At 42.7% G+C, this 13,401-nt stretch overlaps 1 long non-coding RNA gene across 1 annotated transcript in view; it reads right to left on the bottom strand.

Moving 5' to 3' along the window:
- The window catches only part of LOC101704607 (uncharacterized), a 349,127-nt gene that overhangs the window by 315,897 nt on the left and 19,829 nt on the right, over window positions 1-13,401 (bottom strand). Inside the window, exon 2 of the long non-coding RNA XR_015444011.1 lies at window positions 1,102-1,292. This is a non-coding gene — a long non-coding RNA (uncharacterized LOC101704607). The remainder of the gene's footprint in view (window positions 1-1,101; window positions 1,293-13,401) is intronic.

Below are 13,401 nucleotides of genomic sequence, written 5' to 3'. Positions count from 1 at the left end.
AAGATTTAGCATATACAGATAGTCTGCCTTTCATGGGAAAAGCAGCTTCTCTCTTCATCTGGACTTTGAGCCTCCCTGGGAAAGGGTCATACAAAATTCTCTCTTTGTGCAGCCAACACCTAGCTCAATAGCTTCAGCAATATGGCTGACATGTTATTGTGGGTGCTGAAGAATAACAGGAACAGGCAGGAAGAGGTGAGGAAGAGACTGCCAAGCAGTTATCCAATTTCATTTTTATTTATTAAACAAACAGGCTTAATACCTATTGTAGAATAAATACACCAATAAAAGCTAGCTGTCTCACTCATCTTTTGTTGCTATACCTGAATACCTAAGACCACACTTTTTTTTTTTTAATTTAGCTTATATGCTCATAGTTCTGGAGCCTAGAAGTCCAAGAACAGGCAGCCACATCTGTTTAGATTCTGGTGAGGCCCTACTTGCCTCATAACATGGTGAAGGGCATCAGAGAACAAGAGGGAACAAGTGTCAAAGAGAGTTCATTTTTACAACACAGCCATTCCCTCATCAACCCATCAATCCATGGCCCACCTCCAAAGATCTTACCTTTTAGTATCACTGACATTTCAATTTGGATATTAAGTTTTCTTGCACACGAAATTTGGAGAACAAATGTTAGCATTTGCTCATTTTATGTTTTTGTTTTGTGTGTTTTCTGTTTGTTTGTTTTTTACCTCTCATGGTTCTGTGGGTCAGCTAAGCAGAGTCAGGCAGTTCTTGCTTGGGTTTTTTTCATGCAATTGTGATCAGATAGTACCAGCTAGAGCTAGTGTCATCAGAAGGTTCGACAGGGATGGAGAGGTACATGGCCTATAATCCTAGCACCCTGGGAGACTGAGGCAGGACAATTTCAAATTTAAGCCATCCTGGGCAAGTTGGTGACCTGGCAAGACTTTCTCTCAAAATAAAAAATTAAACAGGGCTGGCGATGTAGTTCAGCGCAAAGGTCCTGGTACATGTGGTGTTAGGGGCCCTGGATATCCAAGATGGCTAATTCACAGAGATGTTGTCTTTTGGCAAGGAGAACACTGCTGGGAGCAATTGGAGTGTTATCAACCTGCCCACCTAAATGCAACTCACCTACACACAATTCATTCTTGAAGATTACAGCTGGGTCCTGGGAGGGAGTGTCCCAAGAGCCATCATTCCAAGAGACAGCAAGACTCTTAGAAGCCAGTATTGGAAGTCATTTAACATCACCTCAGCTGCAGCTCAGACTCGAGGAGGATCCACTGGACAGCATGACTGAAGATCTCCTGGATGGGAGATCTCTGGAAAAGGAACAAATAGATGAATGAATGGATAGACAAATAGATGTTACATAATATAAATAACTTAAATTCTCTATATAGTAAGATATTACAAATTATGTGGTGTGCTTTGTGCACATTATTTCAGCCCACAAAAGTGATTCCTGGTAAGTATAAGTATTCCCATTTTACCGGTGAGAAACTTGAAACTAAGTCACTCGTCTGAGGTTACCCAGTAACACTTTTTGTCTCTGAAATTCAACCAGTGTGCCATCTGCCAATATTAACCCAAAGCACTCAATCAGCTCCCCGTGCAAGATTTTGCTCTAAGAGCATTGCTGGGGAAATGAATTAGAAAGGAGATATAGTCCCTGCCTTCTAGTGGAGACCAAATATTGAAGTAAGAAAATTTGTGGCAGAACAAGAAAATCTTAATTTCAACAGATTCTCTTTTATCCAAACTACCGAAATCAAATACATTCCACCCACTAAGCTTCCATTATCCATGGCTTCTACATCCAGGATTTAACCAATGAAAGATGGAGAAAAATCTTTTTTAAATTGTGTCTGTACTCAATACATACAAAAAATTTTTGGTTATTATTCCCTAAACAATACAGTATAACAACTATTGGATTAGGTATTATAAGCAATCTAGAGATGATTTAAAGCACACAGGAGGATTGTGTAGATTATATTCAAATTCCAAACCATGTTAGGGACTTGAACAGACTTGGGAATCCATAGGGGATCCTAGAGCCACAGGCACACCTGTATTGGAAATATCCCAGAGAAAGTGCCCTAAAAAAGCTCCCTGATCCTCTTTATGCCCTTCAGTAATACTGAAAGAAAAGGTAAGACTAAGGAAGATATGAGTAAAGGGTCAGGATTAGAATGCAGAATTCCTCAGAGAAGCTCCTAAAACACTAATGAAAGAAAAGCTCACCAACCATTGCCTTCTGGATGTCTTCACAATACTGAAGGAACTTTCTTTGTTTAATGTGTAAAAATGTAAACGCTATTGATTCTTTTCCAAAAAGCCATAGAAATAGGATGTATAGCTGTGTTTTTGTGTCAGAGTGGGTTTTTAAAAGCCTTCTTTCCTTTCCTACTGTAGTAGATGGATATTCATAAAACCTTCAACCATTTTATCACACTGTTGATCACTTTGCCTACCTACAGGGCAATAATTTTCCACTCTGTAACCCAGTCAATATGCTATCTACCGTGGTTAACTCCCCTCCCACTCTCTCCTCATCCTCAGTTATCAGACTATTTTTTAAGTTACGACTTAATGTAAAGTTTCGGGCAATTTAAGTCTTTGGTATCTTTCAAAGCTGCTAGTTGTTGTTTTTTTAACTTTAAAAAAGTATGTTCTTACTCTCAACTGCTAAAAGCTCAAGTTTTAAGAACCTGAGTCACAGTACACCATATTTGTCCCCTGTGTCTCGCTACTGCAGCCCTAGGTGTTTTGTATAATGCATGAGTGAACCCCGCTTAGAAATAGAAATGCATTTTCAATAAGTATTTATTATGTTGTTCTGAGCATACAGCTTTAAATTTGCCCGCTGTAGCTTGAAGCATTACACAAACTGTTGGTCTGCTGACTGCCTCTCTGGCAGCAACACACACAGAAAATAGATTGCTAAGAGGTTTTTTTCCCTCCTCCTCCCCCTATCCTCCTCTCTTCTCTTCCCTCTCCCTCCCTTGCTTTTTCCTTTCCTCCTTATTTTTTAACCAGTCGTGAACATTTTTTTAATCTTCTGGCATTTTTAATCAACACGTATTTCCTTCCAGGACCTATGATCCTCTATTGATTCCCATTAAAATGCTTTTCTTTTCTTTGCCCCCTCTGCTGATCGAATTTCAGATCAGCCACAGGATATGCAACTAACCTTCCGGCACTACTGAACCCAGCCGGGCGAGGGTGATCAAAAGACTTGATGCATTCATTAAACATTCCCGTCGCCCGGGCAGGAGGTCTAATGGAAGCTATCTCTTTGCGTTGCAATTTTTTTTTCCTTTTTGTCTTTTCCCCCACCTCCAAAAAAATGTTTTTTGCCTTTGATCGCAAGGGAGGAGAGGGGGAAGAACAGGAGAACAAAAGAGACCTTTTTCCCCCGGGCTGACGTCAGTTTGATTTTACTGACAACTATTCGAGCGTGTGTAGCAGTTGGAAGCGGCCCCACGCCGCCCCCGCCCCCTATACCTTCCACTTGGGGAGAAAACAAGACTTTTAGCGGCTCCGGAGACGCGCCCTGAAAATGGCCCGCTCAGGCTCTGCACTCGTGCCCTCCCGCCCGCTTGGCAAAGGGCATTCGAGGCTTATTTGTGTGGCACGATCTTTACTGGGGCGGAAAACACGCGGCGGGGGAGGAGCGGGAACAGGCGCAGCCAGGCGGGGAAAGCCAAGAATGTTCCTTCCCGGCCGCTGAAAGAACACGGGCCGAAAAAAATAGCCCCGCCCGGCCAGCGGAGCGGGTCCGGGACTCAGCGGCTCCGGGTGGCTCCGGGCAGGGCGGGGCGCGAGGGTTCCGGCCGCTCGGAGCCCGGGCGCGGGGAGCCGGCGACCCCACGGGCGCGCGTGCGCGGTGCACTCCCCACACCCCGGCCGCGGCGGCCTCGGCGGCGCCAGCCTCCGGCTCCACTAGCCTGGCGTTGGGCAGGCCACAAAACCCGCTCCGGACCCGCGCTTGGATCGGGCGGAGGCGTGGAGAGCTGGAGAAGCCTGAGGCGGCAGAGAGCGCGCGCCCCGGCGGAGAGGCCCCGCTCCAGCGTCTCCTGCTGGCCCCGGGGGCCGAGGTGTACGGCTCACCGAGCCGGTGCAAAATTCCCAATCAGGCCTGGGAGGAAATGGATCCAATTAGGGCACAGCCGTGTCCTTCAGTTGCCAGGAGCCTGAAGATCTATGACCGACCCAGACCATTTCTGGAAAAGTCATATTTTCCAGTCTTTCGTGAAATAGTCATGACTCCTATTCTAAATCTGGAGGCGAGTGTGCATCTATTTCAGGGAGAAAGAAAGATGTGAAAAAGTAGACTGGACTCCGGGAAATGTGGGCCATGGGACTGGACCTGTGCCCGGCGTCCACCCCTAGGACCCTTCTTTCACACCTCAGATGATTCATTAGCATGGAGCGTCACAGCAGCCACTGTAAACAGTCCTGGCGTTTGGGGGTGGGGGTGGGGGTGGGGGTGAGAGGAAGATGAATTTTAAATGGCTCCCTTACCTCTCAGGATCCGGACTTATGAAGGAAAAGCACCCATTAAATAAAAGTCAACCGGTGCTGGTCAGGCCATGAGATATCCTTCGCACTTTGTGCTTACCTCCATCAGCTTTTACCACCCTGTGTTGGGATTGTGTGTTCACACTAGCACTAAGGGGCTAAGGAGTCTCAGAGCGTGGGTGCCAAGGCTTATTGTTCTTCTGTCTCCTCCTGCCCTTCAGAGCCCACCGTAGGCACCGAATAAATGTTTTCCTAAATGAGTGTGTTTTAGAGATAATAATGAAGTGCTGCGAAGCACAGAGGAAAGAACAATTAACTTTGACTAAGGAAAGGGGGCAGACAAGCCTTCGTGAAAGGCCAGGCATGTGAGCTGAACCCCTGGAGACCAACCACGGATGCCAATACAGGCCATTCCAGGTCTAGAGAATAACATGAGCAAAGGAGGGAATATGCAGTGGGTAGGAAGGTGGTGGGTTTGAGCAGTGATTAGTTGGGGCCGTAGAAAAGGAAGCTAAGAGGCTCCAGTTGAAAGGTTGTATGCCTTGCTGCAATTTAACAGCCAGCAAAAGCACAAAATATGTTGTTGAGTGGTACTGGAATATGAACATGCAAATATACAGTAAATGAGTATGAATACAGAGGAGCCAAAAGAAAGAAAAGAAAAATAAAGAATACAGTTTATAGGGAAATTTTAGAAAAATTACATGAATAAAAAAGAAATGCCAAGGAAACCCCCTGGCCCCAGATTCCAGGAACAAAGCATTTCAAAACCATGGGGGGAGGGGGGGGGCGGTGCTATGGAGGAAGGAAAGAAAAGAGGTAACAATAGGACTAATGTTTTGATGAAAGATCTTTGACTATTACAATTTTTCTCATTGGTGAAGGCATCAATTGGTTCAGAAACTAAAGAAAGATGGAACTCAAAAATGACAAAACAGTGATTACTTTGGAAATAAGATCAATATCCATCCTCAAGGAATTGAAAATAAATTGTGCCATGGTCACTCAAAAGAATATTATTCAGTCATTAAAAATGAAGTGCATTTATTGGAAAGATGTACAGTATATAACATATTGTCATGTGAATAAGCAAGTCACAAGACAACATGTTTGTAAGGACATATTTAAAATGTTAGCAGTGACTCTAGAAGTTTTCATTACAAGTGATTTTTCACTTTCTCCCTGATCCTTATATTGTTAGAAATTATACAATAAAATTTTTATATGACAGCAATTTTTATAATTTTAATCAACATAAGTAAATACAAGACTAAGCTAATTTTTTATCTTTTGAAACTGTATGTGGTTCTTTTGTTGCAAAACTGAAGTGGAAATCCTCCTGGCAAACAGAAAGAACACAGTCTCCAGAGTCAGACTGACCCAAGGACTGCACAAGCGTCATCTTTTATTTCCTGTGCCATCTGGCTCAAACTACTCCAAGCTCTTTCCACGTCTCAATAACTTTGTCTGTGAAATGAAGGTAATAATAGTATCTACCTAACAGGATGTTGTGAGGATCAGAAATAATATCTGTAGCCAGGCATGGTGAGCCACGCCTGTAATCCCAGCTTTCTGGGAGGCTGAGGCAGAAAGAGCACAAGTTCAAGCCTAGCCTGAGCACCCCAGCAACTTAGTGAGACACTGCCTCAAAATAAAGGATGGAGGAGAGGGAATGTAGCTCAGCACAAAGACCCTTAGGGGTGTTTGTTGGGGGGGAGCAGGTACCAGGGATCAAACTCGGGACATTGGGCTTTCGAGCCAGGCACTGGAACCACTGAGCTAAATCCCCAGCCCAAGACCCTGAGTTTAATCCCAACTACTACTACTACTACTACTAGTAATAATATCTGTAAAATGCCTAGCACTTGGCACCCGTGAGGTGTTCAGGGCTGAGCAAATAGAAGCTTTTATAGGAGGCAAAAGGCCTGGGCTTTAGAAAATACCTTCCATTGAAGACCCTTCCTCTGCTATCATAACCATCCTTTGGGCTGCCCACAGTTATTCCTCTTTCCTGCCCTTTAAAGTTGGCCATATGACAAGCTGTAGTCACCAACATAAAGTAACAGGAGACTAGTGAGCACTCAACCAGGTCCTCTTCTTCCATCTGCTGTGACAGCCAGCAGTGCCCAGGTGGTGTCCCCTGGTACCCCACATTTGGAAGGAAGTAGAGCCTCCAGTGACCCTTGTTAGATGTATATTATGTGGGAGGATTAAATCTTTGTTAGTGTAAGTCACTAAAATTTGAGGGTCCGTTGTTACCAAAACCTAGTTTAACTCATCCTGGTGGGCCCAGCTACCCTCTAGATTTTAGACGTTGGGAAAGTTACTCATCTGCTTTCAGTTGCCGTTGCCTTCCCTCCATGGAGCTGGAGAAGGAAATGAGTGAATGTCTGAAGTGTTTGGCACTGTGCCTGGTACCTGGTAACTACATGCAAAGTGACAGGGACTATTGTCATCTCACTATACCAGCTTTTCTCTGGATCTAGGAAACAGATATGAATGCCAGAGGGATCAGCTGATGCCACCTCTTGTCTTTCTGACACTGGATTTGCTGTCCTGCATCCATATAATCAGAGACACTTACACATGACTAAGAGATAGCAGAGTGTAGGTAAGAACACCAATGAGGGTGATTCTTCCATCCTGGAAAGAAATGGCAGTGTTCAAGTTCTTGGGGTGTCCGTAGCCTCATGCCAAGGGAGATGTCTCTACCATGATACCCAAGAGAGCTCTCTGGAAAGCTTAGAACACCAGAAGGTTCCAGCAACCTCAGGGTCCCACAAAATGTGAATGTGATTTAGGGAGATGGGTATAAGGAGAATGACCACCAGTTTCTTCTAGTTTACAAGCAGTTTTCTTATCCTCACAGAGTCTCAAAAGTACAATGGTCTGTACTGCTTAGGAGCAAGCAGAGAGTATGTGTCTGGGTTGTTCTAATGCTCTGTGTGCTTCCCTGTTTAGACTGGGACTAGGAGAAGCATGTGGCCGCAAAAACGTCTGGTTTTCAGAGCACAGGAAAGCTTCGTTTCTGTTGCTACATAATCAAGAAGACACAATTCTGACAGAAAATGAGCAGTGCTCTGTGAGAGCTGGGCACAGGGCCAGACACCTCAGAGAATCCAGAAGGAGGAGGAAAGAGCAGCTCTTCTCCTGGTGGGCTCAGCAGGGTGCACTGCAGCACCTTCCCGATTTGGAAAGGGAGGAATCCCCATGAAATTTCAGGCATTGCACAGTGGACCCTGTTACCTGGGTATCAATTCCTCAAGGCTAATGGTAAGTGAGGCTCTCAGAAAACCTCTTTACTCCCTCTGAGAGAGAAAAGCATCCACAGTATGAAGGAAAAACAAACAATTGAATCTTTGCATTTGCAGGGATTTTGTAGTCAACCAAGTGTTTTCACATGCAGTTACTCACCTCATCCTTACAATGAAAGGGTCAAGCAACAGAGACTTAATGCCCTATTGTACCTCTGCTTGATTCACTGAGGAGTGTGTCGTCTTCCTGGGCTTTAAATATCCCACCAGTGTAGAAGCAGTGTGAGAGCAGAGGGAGGGCAGGGAGTTTGTTCCGAGACTTGACACCCAATATGAAATAAAGATCATTAAGCAGGAAGCACACAACTGAGCTCTAATATGGCCATTTCTATTTCCATCACAACCAGCAAACAGCTGTCTCTTGGTCTCCAGTACTGTTACACTGATCCAGCCATTAATGACCACACCCCTGGATTCCTTCTTGCCCCCTCAGCTCAGCACACGCCCACCCATCTTCCATATGCAAGCCCAGGTGATATTCCTAAGTACCACTTTCATCATGTCACTTCCTCATGAAAAAATTTCTAGTACCAATGTAAAAGCTCCCAGCCCCCTACATGCATGGGCCCTGTGTGCCGGTATTACCTTAGAGCTCCTAATCTGCTCAGAAGTCCATTCCCAAGTTCCTTCCTCTCTGGTTGGAACACCCTTTCTTCCCCTTGCCACAAATCAAGTCTACACGCAGGCCAGCAGACACCCTATCCTCTATGAAAATGCCATCATCTACACTGCCAGCTGACAAAGCCTTTTCTACATCCCTGAATTACAGCAGACATTCTCCAGTTTGGCATAGCCATCTTCAGCCAGACACAGCCATTCTTCTGAGCCTGACACTTCCCAAAGGGGCCCGCTGACAAGGGTGATTTGAAGGAAAGCAACATGCAGTTCTTCAAATTCAATATCTGATTGTCAAAAACACCCAGCCCTTCTTTCACAACGGCTTTTTAACAAAAAAGAAGGGGGGGGGGTCCCTTTCACTCATTCCCAGTCTTACTGGCATGCATTGCTTTAGAGTTTAAAAAAATATAGAACCAAGTAGAGGAAAAATGGAAAATATTGGTGCAGGTTAGTGGCTGTAAAGGCTATGGGCTATGATATCAAAGAACCACAGACTGAAGTGTAAGCCATAGAAAGTTATTTTCTCCCAGTTCTGGAGGCCGGAAGTCCAAAACTAAGGTGTAGCCATGGTTAGTTCTTTCTGAAGGCCACAAGTGAGAATGTGTTCCAGGCCTTTCTCCTTGGCTTGCAGATAGCTATCTTCTCCCTGCAACTTTTTCTTTCATCTCCCTCACTATGCACATCTATCTCTCTTTCCAAATGTCCTCTTTTTATAAGGACACCAGTTATAGTGGACTACAGCCCACCCTAATGGCCTTTGCCTCCCTAATTACATCTGCAAGGATTCTATTTCCAAATAAAGTCACATTTGAGGTTCTTGGGTTAGGACTTCCATATATGAATTTGGGGAGAGAGGCAATTCAACCCATAACAGATTGGGTAGCAAATCTTTTGCAAATCAGGCAGTATCCAATGTTGAATTTCAACGAAATTGAAGGAGGATCTAGTAAAGTTGGCTGACTGATCTTAAAAATTACCTTTGATAATAGATTACCATGTGATTTGGGGCAGTAACTCAAGATGCCATTCCAAAAATTGAAGGATGTTTTTATAACAAAACTCTTTCCCTTCCCACCTCCTTGTGCATAGGAAGAAGAATTTCTCCAGCCTTAAATATGAAAAATAAAAGTAGAAGTGATGCCACACACTTTGTTATCCTAGCAATCCAGCGATAAGTAACATTTACTCACAATCACATAACATTTGAAAAAGGACACCATCATTTTTATTAAAAAACTCAAACTTCCAGTAAAACTTTAGTTTTTATGTTGGCATTTATCAAACTTTGCTATTCATTTAGATTGTTTTGATCAATTGCGTAATACTAGTAATTGTAAAGATAACTCAATCCAGAAATCACTTACAGCCTTAAGTCACAGGAATTTTAAAGTATATAAATTTAAATTTTATATATGCTTGATAGATCCAAGTACAACATGATATTCAGTATAAAACTTTGTCTCATAATTATATTATATTAGCATAAATTTCTGAAGGGGAAATAGAATGGAAATAAAGGTTCAAAGGAAAACAATGTCATTTTTGCTAGCTAAAGATGGCATTGTTTTTGTATTTCCCAAATGGATGATAAGGTAACAAACTGTGATGGGATTTAAATTTCATTTAGATACATTTAAAAGAGTGATGTCACAGTTTTATTTTAAATTCCAATATTTACAACATGCTAGAAATTACATTCTTTGCAACTATATTTAAATTTATGATAAAATAATAGATATCAGTTCTAAAATGTGTAGAGAAGAGCATAGTTCTTGAAACTGTCTTAGGATCCTTGAACAAAAACTTTCAAGACTGATTCAGCATATGATGCCAATTTTTGTTTTCCTTTTTAGTTGTCTGTGTGTCACAGGGGATATTCAGAATGTGTTCTTTTGTAGTTTCCAGGAATCAAGAGACTTGGTTAATTAACAGAGTTTGGGTCTTGACCAAATAATGTCAATATTTCACCTGAAATCAGGTTTATAGTGGCACAGTTTATAATAGTTAAAACATGGAAACAGTCCAATTGCCCATCAAGTGGAGACTGGATAAAGAAGATGTGGAGTTTTTTTATAAAATGGAGTACTACTCAGCCATAAAGAATGAGAAACTAGAGACATTTATAGCTAAATGGATCCATATTGAGACTATACTTTTAAGTGAAATAAATAGGACACACGTGTGTAAATACCAAATAGTTTCTCTGGTGTGAGAAACTGAAAGTGTAAATAAGGATCAAAATCTATAATAGATAATGTGAAATAGGAAGAAAAGGTCTAAAGGGGAAGGGGACCTAGGAGGGGTAGGGGAAAGGAAATAAGGGAAAGGAAAAAACATGAGAAAAGGAAAAAATGGAAACAAAGTCTTTGTAAATAGGGAGGGGTGGAGGGGTTGAAGGGAGGGTAGGGAAATGGGGGAAAAATACGAATCAAGATATATCATGTAAAGGTACAAGTTCCCAATGATGAATGTAACTGTACTGTATACCTAAAATGTACCAACAAACTTAATGAATAAAAAAATACATATTTCACCTGAAAAGTGGAGTGGGGGAACTGAACATATTCCTGAAATCTTTGATTCTTTTCTGAGAGACAGCAGGGTGGCATGAAAATCACATGGTCTTAAAATTATTCAGTGACATACCTCTTCACACCCATTTGGGTGGCTACTAGAAGAGAGAGGAGAGAGAGACAGAGACAGAGAGACACAGAGGGACAGAGAAAGAAGGCAACAAAGGAATGAATGAAGGGAAGAAAAGTGCTGGCAGGAATGAGGAGAAATTGAAGCCCTGAAATACTTGAACAGTGCTGGTGAAAATGAAAAATAGGGCAGCCTCTGTGAAAAGCAGTATGATTACTCCTCAAAAAAATGAAACATAGCATACCATGTGACCCAGCAATGCCACTTCTGGGGATATTTTCAAACAAATTGAACTCAAAGTCTCAGAGAAATATCTGTACAGCCATGTTCATAGCAGCATTAATCATGAGAGCCAAAAAGTAGAAACAACACATATGTCTACCAACAGATTCAAAAAACTATGGTATATCTATATAATGGAATATTATTCTGCCTTTAAAAGGAAGGAAATCCTGGAACATACTGTTTAACACAGATGAGCCTTGAAAACATCATGCTAGTGAAATAAGCCAGCCATAGAAGACAATGCTGTGCAATTTCACTTATATGAGGTATCTAGAATAGTCAAATTCATAAAGATAGAAGGTAGAATGGTGGTTACCAGAGACTCAGGAAGTGAGAATGAACAAGTTATTGTTTAATGGTACAGTATTTCAGTTTTATAAAATGAAAGACATTCTAGACATGGGTGGTAGTGATGACTCACAACAATGTGAATATACTTAATGCCACTGAACTGTACACTTAAGTATAGTTAAAATGGTAAAATTTATTTATGTATATTTTACATAATTTTTTAAATATATGGTCTTTGGCTTCAGAGAGACCTAGGTTCAAACCCAACATCTGTTAACGTGACTTGAACTGGTTGCCAAAGCTTCCTGGGCCTCAGATTCCTCCTATCCAAAGGAAATAAAAATACCTCCCTTAGAGGACTGTTAGAATAAAACCATAAACAGATCTATGGTGGGTGCTCCCACTTCCTCCTTCAGTGGGGGCACATCCTTGCATCAGCTGCTGAGGGTGTTGACTGCCAGAGCCCACAGCTGCGTCCTGCTCCAAGTATGGGTCCCAAAGGACCTACCTCACCCAAGTTTATCACCTCTAGGGAGATAGCAGCTTGTTGATGCCAGCTTATAAGGTCCAGGCCTCCCAGCTCAATTTGGGAGAACTCTGCAGGTCATCCCAACCCCATAGGCTTCAATGGGCTGAGGGCTCTCTGGAGATAACATGGTCAAGTGGTGGTGAGAGATTAGGTCTCCTGCATGTGGATTTCCATCCCAGTCAGCTTCCAGGTCACCCTGCCATGCTCAGAAATGCCTGAGAGCTGCTTGTCCTCAGAAGGACACCGGAAATCCTTATCAGTCCCCACAAGGCTTAGCCTCTCACCTCTCCCTCCTGCTTCTTCTGCCCCTTTCCTACCCACTCACTCCATTCCAGCCACCTTGGCCTTGAGGATTTCAAACTCACCTCCCCTCAGTGCCTCTGCACTGGCTACTCATTCCCAGGGACAGTTGTCCTCCTGGGTTTTGCAAAGCTCACTCCATACCACTAGGTCAGCTTCTCAGAGGCCCACCCTAAAATCCCCCTATATGTTCCCCAGCCCCTCTCTGTCCCTGAAATGATAGTATGCCTGAAATGATAGTATGTGTTCCTTTGCTTATACATACTAAAACATTCCTCAAAGGTGGGAACTTTCTCTGCTTTGTGGCCTGTGGAACCCCCAGAAAGCTTGGCACATCATAGGCACTCAAGTACCATTTGTGGAAAGAACTAATGAATGAGACATAATGTACACTGAGCACACAACTCAGCAAAGAGCATATGTCAGCGCCTCAGCAAATGGTACATATTATTATTTTATTATTTCTCATCTGTCCAGTTCAGACAGTGAATGTCACTGTCCTTCTTATCTATGCTTTTCTAGGTACAATCACCACTAAGTAGTTCTTAACTAGACTTAACTTGTTTGAAAGCTAATGGTAAGAGGGAACTGAGATTATTTTTGTCCAAATTGGTTGCTTGGTCTTGTTTCATTTGAATGACCAAGATTCTATCATAGCACATCAGGTATCTATTAAAATTAATTATGATCAGACTCCATCTATCACTTCCCAAGGAGAAAAGACATCAGAGACCTCCCTCTAAAGTCATCCTGGCTGCTGGTAGAGGCAGAGGGTTGCTCTGGGGCCCTATGTGACATTTCTTCACTCTAATCATCATTTTTAAACATTATTCAATATCTTTTAGAAACTACAAAAAGGGAGGTAATCGATGTGATCTCTGCCCCCAAATCACTTAAAGTCCTAACTTGTCAGAGCAGAAGAAA

Source organism: Heterocephalus glaber, unplaced genomic scaffold, assembly GCF_053883595.1.
Source record: "Heterocephalus glaber isolate CG9 unplaced genomic scaffold, H.glaber_assembly_v1.0 deba00001592, whole genome shotgun sequence".
In the NCBI taxonomy this organism is placed as follows: Eukaryota; Metazoa; Chordata; class Mammalia; order Rodentia; family Bathyergidae; genus Heterocephalus; species Heterocephalus glaber.
This window is presented reverse-complemented; position numbering and strand designations above follow the sequence as displayed.